Raw genomic sequence first — 21,938 nt, forward strand, 5'->3', positions numbered from 1 at the left:
TAAGGACTGAGGGTCCAGTGAGGGGTGAACAAAAAAGACAAAACTCTAAAAACCTAAGGGGGGGTGGCTGAGAGGGGAACCATTTAAGGAGTGTGAAACTCCTAAATAATGGCTTTACCTTCTCGATAAAGTGCCCATTTTCCTGTCGTCCGTGCTGCTCTCACCTTTTGTAGTTCTACCTTCTTGTGCTTGAGTTGGCCGGAGGTGAGATCTTCTGCAAACCATGTTTTAGTGCCCTTGAGAAGCTTTGATTGCTCAAGGAATTTAATTCAGTCCCCTTTGGTCTTGAAAGTAAGAATCACATGATTGGTGCGATGCTCATGTGTGATGGAGTCGATTGTTGCTAGATCCCACTTTATCATGTGGGTTGTGGTTTGGATACTGGCGATGGATTCGCGGTTGAGGTCTCCCTCCTCTTTCCAGTCACTTGGCAGCCCACCAATGCGAGCATTGAGGGCGATCTCCTCTTGCCGATGTCGTTCGCGTAGCGTGGACGCTACACAATCGTCAACCTTGTCGGTGATGGCTTCGTGTACTTGATATTTGACCGCCTTTGTAAGGGTGGTCGCCACTTCTTCCTTTGTTTTGTCAAACTTGGTTTGCATCTGTTCCATTTCTTCTTCCTGACGGTTCTCCACTGCGATTAGCCGGGTCTCGATGGCGATGGACTTTTGTTTCAGCTTGTCATTCTCCTTGCGAAGCCTTTCAACTTCATGCTGATGGCGAGTAGTACTGTCCGTTTTAGGGGTGTTGTCACGATCCCCACAAAGGTGGGCTTACTTCAGGACGAGGCACGAATGGCCATTTGGGGGAACACACCCTTTTAGTGTTTGAAGGTGGGGTTTTTTTAAAAAGTTAGGTTTCAAAAAGAAATGGGCTGTGGGTCGATGGCACGGAGGCCGCGCTGTCAAGGAGGGTGGGTGGGTAGCAAAGGCTGAGCGCCGGTGGCGGGATGTACTGCACCACGACAGAGATGGTAGCGCTACGGCAGGGGATGCAAGTTGGCAGTGGAGACGGCTGTAGAGAAGGGGCAACAGCAGCGCGGACTATGGGCAATGCGGGACAACAGCAGGTTCAAGACTCGCGGGCTGTGGGCGATGCTGATGCAATAACACCCCGCACAGGGCCACCCTCGCCACCAGGTGGAGACGCACAGAGAGGAGGGGGCTTAGGGTTTCTCTGCGGGCTTAGAGAGAGAGAGAATTAAATATGGATTTTTTTATATATTGAGAAGTCTTCTAGGATGCACGTGATTTCTTATCCACATTTACTTGGTATTTGCACATAGGTGTCATACAAGTGTGATGACAATAATGATGATCATAATAAGTAGCAGTAGTGCAAGAAAAGAGGGGGCAATGAATTTGAAGTATGAAAATGAATTGCAAATAGCATTATATACTATTTTGAGAATTTCAATTGTTCTAAAGCTAACAAACCGGTAGCACATAGGTTGCAACACCTTCTGGCAGCTTATAAGTAATGACACTTCTCCCAACAGGCTTGTAGTAATCAACATGTGATGGGAAAATTCTATTTAATGCGAGAGAAGTAAGCTATAGTGACCCACTCGACAGAAAGGACTCAACAAAGTCATCCTACTTTTGTGTGTGTGTGTGTGTGTGTGTGTGTGTGTGTGAGAGAGAGAGAGAGAGAGAGAGAATTCTATTATCATCCTTGGAGGTCAAATATGACCTATGGGACCAAATGAACATGTCACATGGTGTGAGTGGAGGTCATAAGTGACTCGCGATGCTCAAAAATTGTTGAAAAGTGTCGCAATAGAGAGTCCACATCGTGGTTGGGAGAGGAAGGTATGTAGGGAGAGCTCATGGCTGAATATATGAGGAAAAGAAGTCCTAATGTGGTCAAAAGCTGAGCACTCAAATAGTGTGTGGTACTCACTCTCTAGCACTTGACGAGGGCATAAGGTTCAAAGTCGATGAGACTCCTCACCAGTGTCCCAATGTCGTGTCTTGTAGCGTAGAGAATGGGAGCTAAGACGAATGGTGGCAATGGTGCGGATCGCACTCAATGGGATGGGCTCAAGGATGTAGGGATGGGTTCGATTACCGCGTTCGGAGAAGAAGAGAGATTTATAGTTTGGGGCAATGTGTGTGGTGTAATGGCTGAAACGAGAATCTCCAGATTTCTCCCAAGCCATGATACATTGGTGTTGTAAGAAGGCATCATTAACTTGGGAGTCGATCGACGCATCCTTGACCAAGTGACATGCATGCCATCTTCCAAATCATTTCTTGATGTCAAGCATCCACCCCGGACCTAGTTTTGCTCTTGCATGTCTTTTGGACCTTTTGACTTGCTTCATATGCGATTCTAGGAAGTCAATAGAAAAGGCTACGTTGTGTCTTGTAACATTTAATGGCCTAATAACTTATGTGTAGCGGAAATTAGCATGAACATAGTGGGCATTTCATTAGAATAGATTCCTAATGAGAATTACAAGAGTGCTTGGGTGGAGAGAGCAACAAAAAGCATAACACCTAGTTAGATAGCATCGACAATACTTTCAAAAGAGAGAAAAATTAAGCTAATGACAACAGTTGAGGACCGGATTTGCATGGAGCCGGTCCCCCCTCCAAAAGGATTTGTATTATGGTTTCTCCCATCAGGAGAGACATTGTACGATACAATTCTTTGTGTTCCTTCAAGACTAGCTAGTGCAATGAAGATGAAAGCTTCATGCACTAAGCAAAACACTTAGCAAACACAACTTGTATTATCCCCATTCTCAGACCCAAGACCTCACACACCTTCGAAGATGGTGAGAGCTAGCAGGGTATGAGAGTAGATTGAGAGGAAGAAGGAGTATCTTACGAGAAAGATGTACATCTCCTCACATAATCACTCATATTAGCATAGCTTAGCTTAGTAATTAGCTTGGTAGAGGAGATGAGCATGCATTGAAGCTTGGCTCTTGGTTGGATTTGCATCCACATGCCAAGAGAGTATTGATGTAAGCTTCTATCTCACAAGCTTGGAGTAGGTGATGAGATCTCCATTAAAGCTTGGGAAGAGATAGTCTTCTTTGCTTCACACATAGACTGTGTGTGAGTGTGTGTGTGATAATGCCTTGCAAAAATCAGCCCCCTCTCTCTCTTGGGTGAGCCCTCTTGCTATTTGCTCTTGCTGAGCCCTCATTGGCTCTCCCCAAGTCAAGCCAATGACCATTAAGCAGCATAAGTGATAGCCTTTTGACATGTGTCCCCCTTTCCCCTTCTGTGAGAGCTTTAGGTAATTAAATAATTAAACTAAACTCTCATTGGAACCCTTTGCCTCCTGGCCAATAGGAATCAGGCAAGCCATTGGGCTCCTGAATGCTCATTGGACCCCTTGGGAGACTGCCCAATAGTCTTCTAGGAGACTTAATTCTCATTGGTTTCTTTCATTAAATGTTTTTAAATTAATTAAACTAGATTTACTCTAGCTTAATTCTCATTGGTCCACTTCAAGGGTCATCCAATAGAAACTGGGCACACCTTGTGGGCATCTGGCCTAGGGAGCTGACATGTGTCCCTCATTCCCTTTGTGTAAAGGGAGCCTGTGTGTGTGTGTGTGTGTGTGTGTGTGTGTGTGTGTGTGTGTGTGTGTGTGTGTGTGTGTGTGTGATTTTCTCTCTCATCCCCTACCTTTAGGGCTTGCCCCCTCCCATGTAGGGATAGGCAAATACTTTTTTTACACACACAAAGCATCCAATTTCCCCTAGGTTTGACCTTTGGACACAACCTTTGAATTTTGGAACCTTAGCATTTTGGAAGTCTTAATGGGCTGAACCTTAGGGTCTTTTTAGCCCATTGTTGCACATGGCTCTTTTGCAGATGCCCCCCCCTTTGGATCCCTATTTTCCCTCCTTTGGATCCCTATTGTGGCCGGTCTGCTAGCTTCACCAATATTCTAACCTTTTCTCCCCTGGCACTTCCCCACATTAAATGATTAGTTTAATATGAGAAAGTCATGATTGATTATTATGACATTACCTCTCTCTTGAAATCATAGTCGTCCTCGACTATGGTGTAGAGAAGATAAAGCATGTTCATGAGTCCTTTTCTTAGCGGGTAGAGGATCCCTATGTTACCCTACGACATCATTCCACAATGGATGACTAGTCCATTTGGCGCTTGAGAGCCTGAGGCTGCCGCAAGCATGTCTGCACATTAGTCCTATCAGTCTTCCATAGTAGAGTGACAAGCTCTACTTGGTGTTTGGGAGACGTCGTCTCCGCAAACTTGATCTAAGCATGCATACTACTTCATTTTTGTGCACAAATAAAGAAAAAGAGAGTCTTATAAGACAAAGACTTTGTTCATTTTTAACATTTTGTACATTTGCTGACTCTTGGGAAGCATTGTAAGCATTGACAAGGTTTAGGTTATCCTTTAATTGTATGCCTTGCATCCATCTGGCATCTTCAAAAGGATAATTCTTAAACTTAATAAGATATCGTCGGATAGTCTTACCGCCTCTTAATACCTTGTCTTCATGTCGGAGAATGGACTCGGGCTGCAGCACCTCCTCTTGGTCCTCGATCTCCGGTGGGTCTTTAATAGTGGGTTCTTGAGGTGGCTCTCCTTTGTAAGGCTTTAATAGCCTCACATGGAAAGCATTGTGTATGAGCCAATGATTGGGCAACTTGAGTTGATAGGCCATCTCGTTGATTGGCCTAAGAATCTGGAAGGGACCATAGTACCTTTTTGCTAGTTTAGCATAGTACTTTTGGTGGCCCGTAGGATTCTTGCCCGTCGTGTGCCTTAATCGAGCCTTGGGAAACTTTAACAAGACCCAATCGTTTTCTTTAAAGGTTTGGGCTCTTCTGTGCTTGTCAGCAGCAACCTTTTGCCTTTGCTGTGAGATAGAGATAGCATCCTTAATCTTTTGAAAAGATTCTTGTAGGTCTCGGCTATACTCATCTGCAGCGAAGATCTTCCCATGTACTTTAAGTAGCAAAGGACTTTTTGATCTTCCCTCAATTACCTCGAAAGGTTCTTTTCCCATGGAAGTATGTACAGTGTTATTGTAAGCATACTCCACTAAGGGTAAGTACTTCTCCCATTGGGATCTTTGATCTACTTCCGTTACATAGGCTTTTAGTAGATCGAGAATGGTTAGGTTAGCTGTTTCACTTTGGCCATCTGTTTGTGGATGATAGGCCGAAGAGAACTTTAGCCTTGTCCCTAAATTCTCAAAGAGACCCTTCCAGAAATTACTTGTCATTATTCTAGGATCTCTATCCGACACTATGGACATTGGCAAGCCATGGTACTTGAAGATTTGTGAAATGAAGAGGGTTGCCATTTGATGGGCTTTGATAGTCTTTTTGACAGGTATAAAATGAGCTTGTTTACTGAACCTGTCTACTATCGTCCATATATCCCGTATTCCCATGGATAGACTTAGGCAATCCAAAGATAAAGTCCATGGATATGCTCTCCCATGGTGAATTAGGGATTGGCAAGGGTTGAAGCAATCCAAGTTGCTTCCCTCTATCAAATTTTGTCCTTTGGCATACCACACATTTAGAAACATACTCTTGTATGTTCACTTTCATGGTAGGCCAATAGAAATATGTTTCAATTCCCTTTAAGGTAGATTGAATCCCTCTATGCCCCACATAAGGTGGAGCATGAGATTCATACATTACTTTCTCACGTAGTGAGTTAGTAACGCATAGTCTATTGCCATAGAGAAGATAACCATCTTGTAAGGTAAATGGTTCTTCTTTCTTTCCTAATGCAAGGGCTGAAATCACATCTCTAAAATCGGGATCAATAGCGTACTCATCTATCATTGAAGGTAGATCATTGTGAGTTGCTATGGAAACCGCATTCACTCTCGGCCGTCTTGAGAGTGCATCAGCTACTTGATTATGCTTGCCAACAATGTGAGCAATATGAAAATGAAATTGCGAAATGAAATTTGCCCACCTCATTTGTTTGTCGGAGAGCTTGGTCTGCGTCATGAAGTACTTAAGACTTTGGTGATCCGTTCGTAGAATGAAAGGAGTCCCCAATAAATAGTGCTTCCATGAGTCTAAGGTATGTAGAACTGCAAGGAGTTCCTTTTCGTATATGCCTAAAGCTTGCTCAACAGGGTCGAGCCTTCGACTCTCATAGCCTATGGCGTGCCCTTCTTGGAGCAAAACAGCTCCAAGGCAATCACCACAAGCATCACATTGGACCTCAAATGGTTTTGAGAGATCCGGTAGTGTAAGCACATGTTGAGAGATAAGCTTTTCAAAAGCATTGTTCTCCTTAGCAGACCATGTATACCTAACGCTTTTCTTTGTTAGGTCATGTAATGGTCCCGCAATTTGTGAGAACTTTTCTATGAAGCGTCTATAGTATGCACACATACCTATAAAGCTTCTTAGTTCATGAAGATTCCTTGGTTTAGGCCATCCTTTTATTACCTCTAACTTTGATGGATCCATTTGGATGCCATCTAGAGAGATAATATGACGTAAATACTGAATCTCTTGCAAGAAAAATTCACTTTTCTTTCGATTAACATAAAGTTTATTCTCTCTCAAAACTTGAAATATTACCTGGAGGTGTTGCTTGTGTTCCTCCAATGAATTAGAGTAGATGATAATATCATCAAAGAACACTCCAGTGAAGGTTCGATGAGGCCTGAACAGCTTCTCCATCAAGCGGTTGAATGTGGCTAGTGCATTGGTCAAGCCAAAAGGCATGACAATGTATTCGTAAAGACCAAATGTGGTGCGAAATGCGGTCTTTACAATGTCTTGATCAACTATCCTTATTTGATGATAACCACTTTTTAGGTCAATCCTACTGAAGTAGGTTGATCCTTGTAGCTTATCAAATAGGTCTTCTACCCGTGGAACGGGAAACCTATTTTTGATAGTGATCCCATTTAGTGCTCTATACTCGACACACATACGATATGTGCCGTCTTTCTTCTGCACTAATAGCACAGGTGAGAAAAATGGAGATGAGCTTGGCCTAACCATACCCTTCTCAACTAACTCATGCACTTGCCGCATAATCTCCTCTTGTTGAGCTTGAGAAACTCTATAAGGAGGTTTGTTAGGCGGTGAACTTCCTGGAAGAAGTTCAATTGCATGGTCATCATTACCTCGTTTAGGAGGTAGCTCACAAGCGATGTCGTCAATAAAAACATCTTGAAACCCCTTGAGAAAATTGGATAACTCTAATTCCTTTTGGTTGCTTTTATTTTCTTTTGCTAAAGCATTAGGTTCATTTTGAGAATTTTTAACAAAAATCATGTACACGGAAATAGAGCTCTTTATTGACTTGTTGAAAGCTGGTGTATGTACAATGGGGATAGTGTTACCCATTTCCTTAGCATCTATATACATGTCTTCTTCCCTGAACTTAAAGGAGATTCTCCTTTAAGGAAATTTAACATTGGCAGCCAGGCGGTCAAACCATGGTGCCCCTAGGATTACATCCTCATGCTTGAGAGGAGAGATAAAGAAGTCCTCTTTGTCCACATAGCCTTGGACATGAAGCCTCAATTTCCCGATTAAGGGAGTGACTGAAGCTTCTTGCCCCTTGAAGGCACTGTCTGCGGGTAGGACATCTCCCATCTCGTAGGATTGTATGCCTAGCTTGGTGGCCAACTCTATAGATATAAAATTGTGAGTAGAACCAGGGTCAAAGAGAATAAAAGCATCATGTTCTCTTACCTTTCCCCAAGCATGGCATAGAGGAGATCCTTTGTGGTGAGTTTGGTGAGTTTCCTCCTCTTGGATTTCAACCAAGGAAGCTCTAGGAGGATCTTGGCGGTTGTTCTTTTGGGGACAAGTGCGGTACGCATGCCCTTGTTCGCCGCACTTGAAACACCGGTTATCCTTACGATAACGCTCAAGCTCTTCAGGAGAGAGTTTATTCTTACCTTTGTAAACTCCCTTCTCTTAAGCTTTGTTGGAGTTGCCCTTAGGAGACTTTTGGACATTGTCCTTCCCCTTAGGCTCATTGGAACCCTTGTTTTCCGGGGGCTATTATTTCTTTTAGCCCCCATTTGGAAATTGATTCGAGAGGCCACCATAGTGTGGTGTATTATTGCCGATATGGTACGTGGCCTTTGGGAGTTGACATACTCCGCCATTTCTTTGGTTAAGCCCGCACAAAATTGTTGCTTTTGCTCTCCAAAATCCAACTTTTTGAAGACAGTGGCTTTGAGTTGTAGGTCCCAAAACTTGTCTACATATTTGTGGATGGATTCATTGGGAGAGAGCTTTAAGCTTCGCCATGCGGTGAGTACTTTGTCTTTGGCATCGGCGGCCAAAAACTGCTTCATAATGGAAGCTCTTAAAGTTTTCCATGTTCGTGGAGCTTCACTGTTGGATCGTAGGCTAGACCACCATTGTCTGGCGGACTTTTGAAAGTGCATAGCTACATGGCGTAGCTTAGAGGACTCTGTGAAGACCTCATCTCCAAACGCCGCATCGAATTGTTGGATAAAGGCCAAGACTTTGTCCGTAGCACCAAAGGTACCATCATAGGTAAGGAAAGAGATGCTCTTCCCTCCCTCTTTGAATTTCTTCAGCTTGGATGACCTCTTCCATGCGGCATAGGATTTCCTATGGCCTCTTCTTTTTGATGGTTCAAAGGTTGCACCATCACTTTCTTCAGAAGGTGAAGAATTTGAAGAAGGTGGAGAAGAGGGTGACCTCTTTCTCGCCTTTTTCTTGTCTTGATCTTTGTCGTCTTCACCATAGCTTTCATAAGAGGAAGAGGATGAAGAAGATGGAGAAGAGGGTGTCCTCTTTCTCGCCTTTTTCTTCTCTTGCTTTTATCATCCCTCTTTGAATTATGGCGTGGAGAAGAGTGTGATGGTCTTCTCCGCTTTGGTGGTGATGGAGAGCGTTTAGCCCGCCGTCTTTGTGGAGCCATCTCCGCCGAGGTGGCGGGAGACTCGCTTCTTTCTCGTTCCTTCGGTGGAGGCTCTTGAGTTCTCCTTTGGGAAGGAGATGCATCATCAAGAAGTAAATTCTTGAGCCCTTCGTATGGATTCTCTTCTTCTTCCCGAATCGGAGAGAGACCTCTTTTGGTAGTCTCACAAGGAGGCTTCCTAGGTGTTCTCTCGTCATGGTGATGAGCTTGGAGAATCCCGTGAGCAAGGAGCTGCCGTTGCACTTCACTTTGGAGAGACGGATTGCCCATGGCTTGTTGAAGTCTAGTAACAAGATAGTTAACAAGCATTGAAGCATCATTAGTAGCTTGCTCATGAGCAAAATCAAAGCTATCAACATTAATTTCACTCTCTTTACTATTGTCAGCCATTCTAACAACCTTTAGGTGTAAACTTTTTAGGTGTACTTTGGCACTTCAAGCCCTAGTTGCTACTCCTCTTTACCCCTTTAGAAAAAGCACTCAAGCTATTGTACCCGCGGCTCGAATACCATTAATTGCAAGGAATAGAAGAGAGGGTCTTTCGACACCAAAACAGCAACGGCTCCTATCAAGCTTCTAATAGCTCAATAGTGGTTAAGCCGTAGGCAAGCCCCGTAGGACTCCACTATTAAGACCATATCTCTCGACGGTGATGCCCCGTTAACTGCACGAAGGCAGGCGCACTGCAAGGCTGAAAAATCCCTATTCTACTTACTCACAGGCAATTAATAATACCAACCATTTGTAGCTAGCTTGAGGACCTCCCTTCTTGAGAAAGAAAAGAGAAACCTTGAGCTCTGATACCAATGTAACATTTAATGCCCTAATAACTTATGTGTAGCGGAAATTAGCATGAACATAGTGGGCATTTCATTAGAATAGATTCCTATTGAGAATTACAAGAGTGCTTGGGTGGAGAGAGCAACAAAAAGCATAACACCTAGTTAGATAGCATCGACAATACTTTCAAAAGAGAGAGAAATTAAGCTAATGACAACATTTGAGGACCGGATTTGCATGGAGTCGGTCCCCCCTCCAAAAGGATTTGTATTATGGTTTCTCCCATCAAGAGAGACATTGTACAATACAATTCTTTGTGTTCCTTCAAGACTAGCTAGTGCAATGAAGATGAAAGCTTCATGCACTAAGCAAAACACTTAGCAAACACAACTTGAATTATCCCCGTTCTCAGACCCAAGACCTCACACACCTTCGAAGATGGTGAGAGCTAGTAGGGTATGAGAGTAGATTGAGAGGAAGAAGGAGTATCTTACGAGAAAGATGTGCATCTCCTCACATAATCACTCATATTAGCATAGCTTAGCTTAGTAATTAGCTTGGTAGAGGAGATGAGCATGCATTGAAGCTTGGCTCTTGGTTGGATTTGCATCCACATGCCAAGAGAGTGTTGATGTAGGCTTCTATCTCACAAGCTTGGAGTAGGTGATGAGATCTCCATTAAAGCTTGGGAAGAGATAGTCTTCTTTGCTTCACACATAGACTGTGTGTGAGTGTGTGTGTGATAATGCCTTGCAAAAGTCAGCCCCCTCTCTCTCTTGGGCGAGCCCTCTTGCTATTTGCTCTTGCTGAGCCCTCATTGGCTCTCCCCAAGTCAAGCCAATGACCATTAAGCAGCATAAGTGATAGCCTTTTGACACGTGTCCCCCTTTCCCCTTTTGTGAGAGCTTTAGGTAATTAAATAATTAAACTAAACTCTCATTGGACCCCTTTGCCTCCTGGCCAATAGGAATCAGGCAAGCCATTGGGCTCCTGAATGCTCATTGGACCCCTTGGGAGACTGCCCAATAGTCTTCTAGGAGACTTAATTCTCATTGGTTTCTTTTATTAAATGTTTTTAAATTAATTAAACTAGATTTATTCTAGCTTAATTCTCATTGGTCCACTTCAAGGGTCATCCAATAGAAACTGGGCACACCTTGTGGGCATCTGGCCTAGGGAGCTGACATGTGTCCCTCATTTCCTTTGTGTAAAGGGAGCCTGTGTGTGTGTGTGTGTGATTTTCTCTCTCATACCCTACCTTTAGGGCTCGCCCCCTCCCATGTAGGGATATGCAAATACTTTTTTTACACACACAAAGCATCCAATTTCCTCTAGGTTTGACCTTTGGACACAACCTTTGAATTTTGGAACCTTAGCATTTTGGAAGTCTTAATGGGCTGAACCTTAGGGTCTTTTTAGCCCATTGTTGCACATGGCTCTTTTGCAGATGGCCCCCCCCCTTTGGATCCCTATTTTCCCTCCTTTGGATCCCTATTGTGGCCGGTCTGCTAGCTTCACCAATATTCTAACCTTTTCTCCCCTGGCACTTCCCCACATTAAATGATCAGTTTAATATCAGAAAGTCATTTAGGAGAATTAGATATTGATTATTATGACATGTCTTAAGCATGTACTTCACAACCCTTTGCATGCCCAAGACCTCAATGGGAAGCGATCCAAACTCAAGAAGTAAGAGAATATAGGGTGTTTGTGTCTTGACTTGGAGAAAGTTGGTGAGAAAACTCTTTTGGACATTCTCAAACTCTTTCCAAGTAGATTTCCCGATGCTACCACCCCACGACTCCACTCCATAAAGAAACACCGGTGTCACCAATGTGTCAAAGAGGTACTTTTTGAGAGCCCAACGCTTGATCTCTCCAGCATTGCACATGTTCTCAAATGCATAATAAGCACTCTTTCTGGCTTCCAAGTGACACATTGCGCAATCCTTCCATTTATGATTGGATGGAACCTCATGGCCAAGGTACTTGAAGCTATCTACCACTTCAAGTTGCTCATTGTTGTATACAATGCATGGATTTTTGTCATTGAGGGTCTTTACAAGCATAACCTTGGTTTTGGATCCATTCACGATCAGCCCGCTATGCCAGTCAAAAGCGTTCCAAGACACTCATAAGCTTTTGTGCATCTTCTAAGGTATGTGCCAAGAGCACTAAATCATCGGCACAAAGCAAAAACATGATCACCGCATTTCCGATCTTAACCTCTTCTATGCCTTCTTGTTGCATAAAATCAAGAACCATGCATTCCAATTCATCAATGAGTAGCTCAAAGAGGGTTGGGGAAAGTGGGCATCCTTGTTTGGCACCAATGGTGCTTGCAAAATATTTTGAAATTCCATCTCCCATACGTAGTCGACATATCACTTTTGGTAGATGCGAAAGACTGCATGCATAAATTCTCTCAGCACTTGAAGGCTTTGCATACATCTCCAAAGATTTCCTCGTTGTACCATGTCAAAAGCTTTCTTGAAATTCACAAAGCAACAATACAACTTTTTTCCTTTCAATCGAGACGCTTCCATAAGAACTCGAAGAGTGACAAGGTGATCAATAATGCTATGATGCTTTCAAAAACCTGCTTGGCTAAGCGCATGTTTGGCGTTTATGGGACGCATGTCTAACATCACCATTCTATCTTATTGCACTATTAGCGAGAACCACAATTAATTTGTCAATCCATGGGACGAAGCTGACTTGACTAGTGCATAGAGGCTACAAGAGGTTGTCAATCTCTTGGAAAACAACTAACAACTCACATCTAACTCAAGCTACACTCAAATGACTGAAATCACCAAAAGCCAATCGCTCAGCGACAAACAAATCACATCCGTTACAGTATCAAATGACATCCAAACGTAACGAAACTTCTAGGACATGTTTATAAGATCTAAGCACACATGCTGATGGTCTCATACCCCACTTTACGTCAAGTTCCAAAATCGTAATTATATACAACAATGGAATTTCGACTTAGTCGTTTTTGACCCATAATGCATCTAAATGCTTAGCAATGATGTCCCAATACCCCGCCTATGCTTAGTTTTTGATTTGGAAGTGTAAATTCCTAGTTATGATGAAATTAGGCCACGGGTCGGCGACGCCAAAAGCTACAAATTACTGTGTTGTGCTTACGTCAATGCATAGAGCTCTTACCTGCGGTTGCAATGCAACAAATGCGACTGCAATGTGACAACCGGGGAGGGAGTAGGAAGCGCAAGAAGGAGAGGAGTGAGCGCCGTTAGCTCATGCTGTGTATTTCCTTATCCAAAAACTTGAAATTAACTTACAAAAATTGGCTTTTATACCTTAGCCAAGGTTTTTGGTGGTCAAACTAATAATTTGGAAGTTCTACCAAAGCTGGGTAATGATAGGTTGATACAATCTGGAAGCTTGTAGCCTCGGCTCATTAATTACATAGTTTATCCAAGAAAATAGGAGTTACAATATTTAATCAATGATGCTCTCCAACTAAATGATGTCTTGGAACTGCAAAGAGAAATGCAGAGGGTCAAGCTCTGTATGGGACAATGGAAGATCCAGCTTAAAGGTCTCACCAAGATCACAAATCAGCTGCTTCAACTTACTGTGGAGTCCTCTAAGATCCCTGAAAAGGATATTACAGCTAAACCAGGTATGGGGCCACAATATAGACAAATGGCTGAGATCCTCTTTGAAGCTAGGATTAAAACAAGTCGGCTTCTCTCGGAAGGATGGATCCACACAGCTTCGCATTGTCATAAATTGGCCAGATGCCGTCTCACAAAGGGTAGACGCACACTGTATGATCCTAACACCAAAACATATAATCCTCTTACGCCTTATGAATTGGAGATGTTCACTGCAAGGCGGGATCAGCTTGAGCAGGAGGCCATTTATCGACTTATCTAGAAGGACAATGCTGGCACTGAACTTCTGAAGCACCAGCACAGAAGAAGGGCAAAGCACAAAAGAAGGGCAAGAGGAAGGTGGTTTAGTGGAAGGATACTAGGTAGTTCCATCTCAGAATCAAACGGTGGATTTTTCCAGTAAGGCGCTGGAATTTCTTTGGCTGGGCACCCTTGGAATTACAACTATAGGGGTGTCAAACACTCAACAAGCATGATGTATGGTATAAAGCTAGCAATACCAGAAGAGCTAGCAACTCCACAGGGGTACTATCATGAGGAACATAGGCCAACTCAGCAAACAGACAAATGAGTTTAGGGTTCAGGGTTTGGGCCACAATAGCGAAATCCATATGGGTTCCTCAAAACCAATTCAGAATCAGGCGGTGGATTTTATTTTTCAAAAATTTTGGAGTTATACTAAAATTCAAGAAAGGAGGGAAGGATGTAGAAGGCTAAGACAGTCCCAGTAGGTGGGAACTATCTCCTAGAAAGCCGAACCGTGGATCAGTCACACGTCAGTTACTACAGTAACTTTTGGAAGGCTATAAATAGGACCCATTACATTGTAACCGGGCTTCTTACTTCTTAGTTCTCTTGGATTTAGCTTTCAAGTACTTTCCGAGTTACAATCTCTTCGCCTGTAACTTCACCTTGTAATCATTACTGTTGTAATCATTTGAGCTTCAAACCGTTACACCTTGTACTAATTGTCCCTGAACTATGAATCTGAAACTGCAAACACTTTTCCAATTGTCCAGTATGTCTCTTATTTCAATATACTATTTCAGTTCAAATAACTATTTCAGTCCCCAGTCTCCACTCTCTATTCCAGTTTCACTGACTGAACTGACGACTTACCACTAGCTTTAAATTCTAACACTGGAATCAACTATCTGAAGAGATCAGCTCCAATTCTAGTTAACTAAAGATATGGATCACAATGGGAAGCAGAGGGGTTGAATGATGGTAAATAAAGAAAACTAAAGGGTTGGGGGGGGGGGGGGAGAGAGAGAGAGAGAGAGAGAGAGAGAGAGAGAGAGAGAGAGAGAGAGAGAGAGAGATTTGGCCTTCTTGATAATTATCAATTGTGGGTGGCAGGTCTATAAAGATTACAAAATAAGATTTCTTTTCTCAAAATAGATTTGTTAGAGTGAGTAAAAGCAATGGCCAAGCCACCATGTGCCAAGATGAAACTTAAGTATATTACTATACACAATGTAGTTTTGCAAGGTTGATTTTTTAAGTAGTTCTAGTGTAGTTGTGCAAGGTATGCACAAAGGTACATATATCCACAAGTTTTTAAGTATGATTTTTGGCACAAAGATGTTATAGAATTGTTCAAACGATGCACAAAAGCTTGATGATCGACATTTATTTTCCCTCTATACAATTTTTAGTATATTTTTGGATGCTAGATAATTTCTTTCCACAACATTTTGTCTCTATAGACGAGCAAAAACTCATTTATGGTTGAGTTTGGCTATTCTCTATGCACATAAAAGATGATGTTTTATCTTATCTACGACTGATTATCACCTTAGCAAAGTGCTTCCACATGGGTGACTTTTTAAATGAAAATTTTACCTCTAGCAACGTGCTCAAGAAGCTTTTTTTTGGGCAATCTATAAACCTTATGATGGATGTCAATTTAATAAATCTTATATGATCATTTGAATAGTCTAGGCTTTCTCCTTGAGCCTAGCCGGGCCATTCAAGTTTCACTGAGCAAGGCTATGTATACGGTGTGTGTCAAGTTTAACCTATGCTAGTAGCAAAGTGGTTGTTTGCGTCAATCTTTCTCTTTGTGATATATCGATAGTATGGGGCATTCAATGTGTTACAATTAAGTGATATTGTTACAAAATTTCCAATTTCTTTGTAAGTACCTATACGAGGTAGTGGAGCAAAAGGGTGAGTATATTGCTTGCTAATTGTTCAAACCAAGATACATTCTCATCCAACTAGGACACTATGAGTATGCAATTTTGTGTTTAGCCTGATCATTCGTCGATCATTTTTTGTTGTACTCAGTTAGCAAAATTTGCAACCATATGAGTGTTGTCATTAATAAAGACGTATGAGGTGCTACACATATTTTTATTAATATATGGCTATGAGCACGTACAAGATTGTGGCTAATTTTGAATTTTCTTATTAACATAAATACAACACGACACTACGAGTGTGCAGTTTGAAGTTAACCTTGATCATATTTAGGATCATGTTTGGCTACTCTAGTTAGAAGCAATGTGCTGCCGTTAGGGAACATAGTTTAAAGTAGAGGGATGTTAGTGCAATCCTTGTGCAACATGATTGAGCACACTTCAACATCCATAAGTTTTAAGGATCCCATTATGTTAAGGAGAGATACTCCATATACCGCTCTTCTTCTTTAACGAAGAAATGCACCTTTTTTGGGATTTACTCTACATGTGAAGAGTAAATGCACCCACGTACTTAAACACACGGCACCAATATTTTGTCGTGTCAATCACAGGCAAGTCCAAATGCTCATCAATCTCTTGACCGATCTGCATTAGAAAGAAGCATTCCAATTTTTGAAAGGAATTGCTTGAGACGAGTGAGTTAACTTTGTTCCATTAGAGCGTCTCCTTTGAGGTAGGCCCTCCATTAGTAGCAACATACAAGTGGAAAAATGAGAGTAAACCGTTAGAGCATCTTGCTTGAGGTGGACTCTGCACTTAGTTACCGAGTAGGATCAATAATCTTGCTTAGTTTGAGTATCTTGTTTTTGTGGTTGATGACCTTGGATAAGTTGAAGAAAGGATTGGCCGCTCCATAGATTCAATCGACGTAGCCTTAGTAGCAGGTTGTGCATAAAGTCAAAGTGACTTGGCTGTAATAGCACAAAGTACGACACCCTTCAGATCGTGTCACTGGTGGGTTTGCTATTATATTGTACAGGAATCTTTTGAGATCCTACATTGTAACTCATTTCCTGGCTTGCGTACACAGAGCAACAAAATTCAAATCCGTTTTAATCCGATTTGAACTCTGACGAACCGGGTGAGCAAAATTCAAACTAACCAATTCAGCCAGCCGTTTTTCGTGAGTTTAAATCGGACCTCTTATTTTATATAAAAAATCTTTTGACCTCTTCCCAGGCCCTCGTCCACCTGCAACGCCTGCGGCTCAGCTTCATGCCGCCAACAAAGGCTGAACGTACAGGAGGAATGCTCGCCTAGCTTGGTGTTGAGGAGAGCGCCGGCAGAAGCAGCATCGATTGCTTTTGATAGCTGCGCATCCTCTCAGATTCGATATAATAACGATTTTTTTGAAATCGTAGGGACATACTGGTGGGGGTGCGGGGGTGGCAAATGACCAAGAAAATTTATCGAGTACTAAACACTAGTCTGTAACAAATTCACAGGCGTGACTGTTAATACTCAGTAGCATGGTGGACTGGTGGTGGGGGGTGATCGCGGCTGCCTTACCAGCGGCGGCCGTGCAGCATGTGTGGAGGGTGGGGAGGAGACGGAAGAGAGGGGAGCATCAGAAACAGGGCAGCAATGGTATTAGAGGCCGCGACAAACCTTTAGCTCCCTCTTCTACAGCCGTGTTTGATGATAGCAACATCTTCGTCTGTGAGCGCGTGTGTGCGTCTAAGAGGTTGCTCAACAAGCTTGGGGCCTTTTCCAAGGATCCAAATCCATCAAACACCTGTGTCACGGTTTGTGGTGCGTCTCAAGTTGATGCCTGCTCCGATGCTTGTGCTGGTGCTGTCTGTTCCAATCAGCACCACATTTCCAACTGGAATGATATCTGCTTGCGCCGTTGCCAGAATCAATGCCTCCAGCTTCAGTCAGCCAGCCCTTGAGATCAAGTAATTTCATGTTATCTTTTTAACCCAGACATTCAATGTGCACATGCTGGCTCAACCCCTCACTTAGAAGGGACTAACACTAGGTCCTTGTCAATTGATGTGATCCATTGTTGTTCAAAGTGGCTGCAATACACAAGGGGTTCATTCACTTGATACCGCTTATGCTCTTTTTGCAAGTTCATGCTATCTATGATTGAGAAGGTAAGACACAGGTTCAGTTAATTTAGCCAGCTTGATAATTAATTGAGAGTGCAGTTTCAATGATTGAGGTACATGATTTAAGTGCTTGTATATCATCCTTTTCAGAAAAGCAAGTTTGGTTGATTGTGAGTGTTTGTGTCTTGCTCTAAGTGTATTGTCGATTGGTTTTAAGTTTTTCCATATTGTCAATTTGACTAAATTGATTTGAGACTGAAAGGAGGTCAAGAGTAAGTTGATCTAAAGATATTCAGTGAAGTTAGGAATTATCTAGCTTTGGATGCCAGGTGGTTGGAGGAGGGAGACTTGACAAGTGTAACTGTAGTTGGCACGTGGCGTAGAGAAGACCACGTGCCAACTGAAAGATAGAACTGGAATAGACTTTAATGCTTCAACACAACCTGAAACTAAGAGAGAGGATCCACACGGTAGACACGGAGTCAATATGGCCAAAGTCTACCGCCACGTCATCAGTGGATTTTCCACCGCAAAATACGGAAACATGCCAGGTTAGCAGTATGGACTTCCCACGCCAGCTCAGTAGGATGGACTTGACACGTCAGCTTTGTTCGGACATGCATGTTGTCATGAGAGAGTCTAGCCTCACAAGGTCAAGCATAGCCACAAAGAAGCCCTCACTCCCAAGATCTTGACATCAACAAAGGAGATGATCCATCAATACTCTTAACACCCCCTCTTAGATCCTTGGTGTGCGCATAGTCCAAGGAGCTGGGCCATAGAGTAATGTAGGTATTTAACAAGTCAAGTCAAAAAATAGAAACCACCATATTAACATGCAGCATAACAAGCTGCTCCCAAAAGTAATCCTAGCAGGGCACCATGTTAGACAATTTTCTCCATAAATAACAAATGTGTAGTTATAAGGGATCCTAAAACTGCCATCAGTGTCTATCAGGCTTAGAAGCATGTGCAACTATATAGACTAGAACTCCACTGCTTATTTCGCTTATGCCTTTTCTAAAAGCGTTTTGAAGCGAATAATGGTTTGTTTTTTATCAAGTTTTGTTTAGTATCAAATAAAGTGATAGTTTTTCCTTTTCTGTTTTCTTTTGTCTCTTGCTTTTGTATTCTTGAGAATATTCGTAAGTTCAGACTATTGTGACATTATGAGGGTAGATATAGAACTCCACATCACACTGTGAGACATGTCATCGATAGCTGTAAGTAAAAAAATGTGTAGGAGGCCGATTGAACCTCCAGCGGGAGTGGCCTGAGCATGGCCTGAGCAAACATACTCCAAAGGTACGCTCACTATGCCAGAAGCCAACATGATGCAAATGTCTTGTGACTGAGGATCAAGAAGATGAACAATCCTCGCCTCGTCTACCACAACATCCGCAAAGAGCCGAATAGGAACTCTTAAAGCTTTATCAAGGAAGCTGAAGTGACACTTCATGAGCCTACTGCAAAGGGGATACATTGAGCCTATCCACATTCAAGTCTCTAAATGCTAGCTTGGAACCCCCTTTGGAACTCCAATACCATCTACAACGTGAGAGAGAGAGAGAGAGAGAGAGAGAGAGAGAGAGAGAGAGAGAGAGAGAGAGAGAGAGAGAGAGAGAGAGAGAGAGAGAGAGAGAGAGAGAGAGAAATGAAATGAAATGTTATATTAACGTCTTCAAAAGGCCAAAGTGACCTATGAGACCAGAAAGTTACAATGTGGTGGATCTGATACAAAGTCAGAGTAACAAGATGACAAAATGACAGAATGACAAAATGACAATAAAATACTATGGAATCCTAAACTGCTAGGTGTGGACTAAGCAGCTAAACAACTAGCTGGGATGGGTAAATCATAGGAGATCCAGTATCGGTCGCTGGCGGATCTCATCAATCTCCTCCATGGTCAGTAGTTTGACCGGGCGTAGTGCATGTTGAGCCAAAGTGATCCGAATCCTCTGATGCAGCCTCCGTCGATGCTGTGTAGTCCTCCGCAGTCGTGGGCGTCTGGATCTCCCTAGCTCAGTCGCTCGGTCGATTAGTATGCCTCTGGTGTAAAGCGACGGGCTCTGCTGTGGTAGTAACTCCTCTGGGTGTCTAGTGGCAGCTCTAAAGAAGTCTGTGATCTGTCTCTGAGACTGGCTAGCCTCTCCTCTCATCAGGCTCTCTCTGTGTCTGCGCAGCTCGAGCAAAAACAAACCCAGGCATCTCTGATCCTCGTACCGCATGACTCTAGCGAAAGGTCCAAAGCCCTCTCTGAACAAGAAATGGAAGCGGCCTCGTATCTCGTAGTAGACGGGGCAGTGGCATGTGTAGTGCAACTCTGTCTCAGGCTCGATGTCACACAGGGGACATGTCTTGGCCTCTGCTGGTATTCCGTTGTATCTCCCGGTCTCGATCCGCAGCTGGTGTGAAGATGTGCGAATCTGGCCAATAGCACATTGTATTCCATGAGACAAGTGGGTGTCCATGTAGTTGGGCCTCGTCACAAAACCATCCTCCGTAAGCTGGAGGAGATGCTCTCTGTAGAAAGCCATCTTCATGCCTAGCTCTTGTGCTGGTTGTATCCATGTCCTCTTGGCGTCTAGCTGAGTCAAATCTTGGCGAATGAGCCTGGCTACCTCGGACTGTGTAAGAGTCAGAGAGGGCGCATCCAGTGAGTACTGGAAGGGGGGCAATCTGTCTATGCTGAACCCATGCATCTGAAACCATGATGTCGTCTCCCCGTATCAGCATGCTGTATCTCCTTGCATGGCTAACTGTCGAGAGGACTCAAGTGCAAGGCGTGCATATCTGTCTTTGGGAAGTTCCCATATGCGGTGCATGAAGGAGACAGATTTGGTGAGCGCCTCAACCACTAGTGGGGGGGCAGCTAGCTCTGCTCGTACAATAGCACGTGGTACTGAAGCCTTGGCTCTAATGAGCGGCGAGATCATAGAGACCAGAGGCTTCTCCATGTCCCCCCATCCATCCCTGCGGCCCGTCCTCCCATGATGATCCAGTGAAGGTCCCAAATCTCAGCTCCATAAAGCAATGCAGAAGCCACCAGAGTGTCAAAGAGCCAGAGCTTTGTCCGAGGCTCCTGAAACTGAACCTGTGAACACATCCTTTCCAATCTACCCAATGCTGCATGGGCTCTGGTCAATCTAGTCTCTGCTGCCCTCCTTAATGAAAATGCTGGCCCACTAAAAAGCACTCCAAGGTAAGTGTAAGCATCTGTATACTCCACCTTCTCCTGGCCGTATGTGAAGGCACGTGCTGATCTCCTAATCCACTGTGGGGTGGTATTAAATACCATGACCTTGGTTTTACCAAGGTTTACGGACAGACCACTTTCTTGGGCAAACCTATGCAAAGCATCCAAGTGACGTTGCATCCCCTCCGGAGAGTTGGAGATCAACACAATATCATCAGCATATAACAATAGTGGAATCCATGTCCCTGCGAGCTGTGCACCTCTACCACCATCTCTCTCAATGTAGTGAGAAGCCTCATCTACATACATACCAAATAGAGTAGGAGAGAGCGGGCAGCCCTGCTTCACCCCAATAGTGGAGTAAACCGGTGTGGATAGACCCTCTGGGGTGCGTACATGCCCCACTACTGACCTGTATAATGCCATGACCCTCCAAATGAGCTCTTTGGGTACTCCCATCTGTTGTAATCTGCGCATCAGTCTAGCTCTGGGCACGGTGTCAAATGCTTTGCGGAAATCCACAAAGCTACAATAGATCCGTCTCCCATGCGCTCTGCCCTCCTCAATGATGGCTCTGAGTGTCAAGATATGGTCCAGAGTAGAAAAACCCCTCCTGAAACCTGCCTGCCCGGTTGCGCGTATCCCCTCCCTCTCTGCCCATCTACTCAGCTGCTGCTCAAGAATAGATGCGTACAACCGTGCCAATGTGTGTCCAATCATGATAGTGCGATAGTTCCCAAGTTCCATGGGGTCTCCCGACTTGAAGATGGGTACAATAGTAGATAGGCTCCAAGTATCAGGCAAGCCCTCACACATGGCACGGTTAAACATAACTGCTAGACGCTCTGCTAGTAAATCTCTGGCATGCGTGAAATGCTCAGCCACTAGGCCATCATGATCATATGCTCTCCCAATCCTCATCCTGTCAATGGCCTTCCTCACCATCTCAGCGGTGAAAAAAGCACATGTGTGTGGGCATGGATCGGGAGGGGTCGGGAAGGGGGGGCTGCTCAGGAACTGTGTACAAAGATGATGCATACTGGCCCCACGCCTCTGTAGAAGTGATGGCAGGGGGGGGGGGGGGAGTGCTCATGAAAGAGCCTCCATGCCTCACGTGAGTCCTGACTCAAGAATAGCTGGTATAGATCC

The 21,938-nt window shown here is 43.7% G+C and overlaps 1 pseudogene; it reads left to right on the forward strand.

Moving 5' to 3' along the window:
* Positions 1–16,713: 16,713 nt before the first annotated feature.
* LOC147453268 (uncharacterized protein At5g64816 pseudogene) lies at positions 16,714–17,587 on the forward strand (annotated as a pseudogene).
* Positions 17,588–21,938: the final 4,351 nt, after the last annotated feature.

The sequence above is a fragment of the Adiantum capillus-veneris genome, chromosome 8 (assembly GCF_014529385.1).
Source record: "Adiantum capillus-veneris isolate H3 chromosome 8, ASM1452938v2, whole genome shotgun sequence".
NCBI classification, from domain to species: domain Eukaryota; kingdom Viridiplantae; phylum Streptophyta; class Polypodiopsida; order Polypodiales; family Pteridaceae; genus Adiantum; species Adiantum capillus-veneris.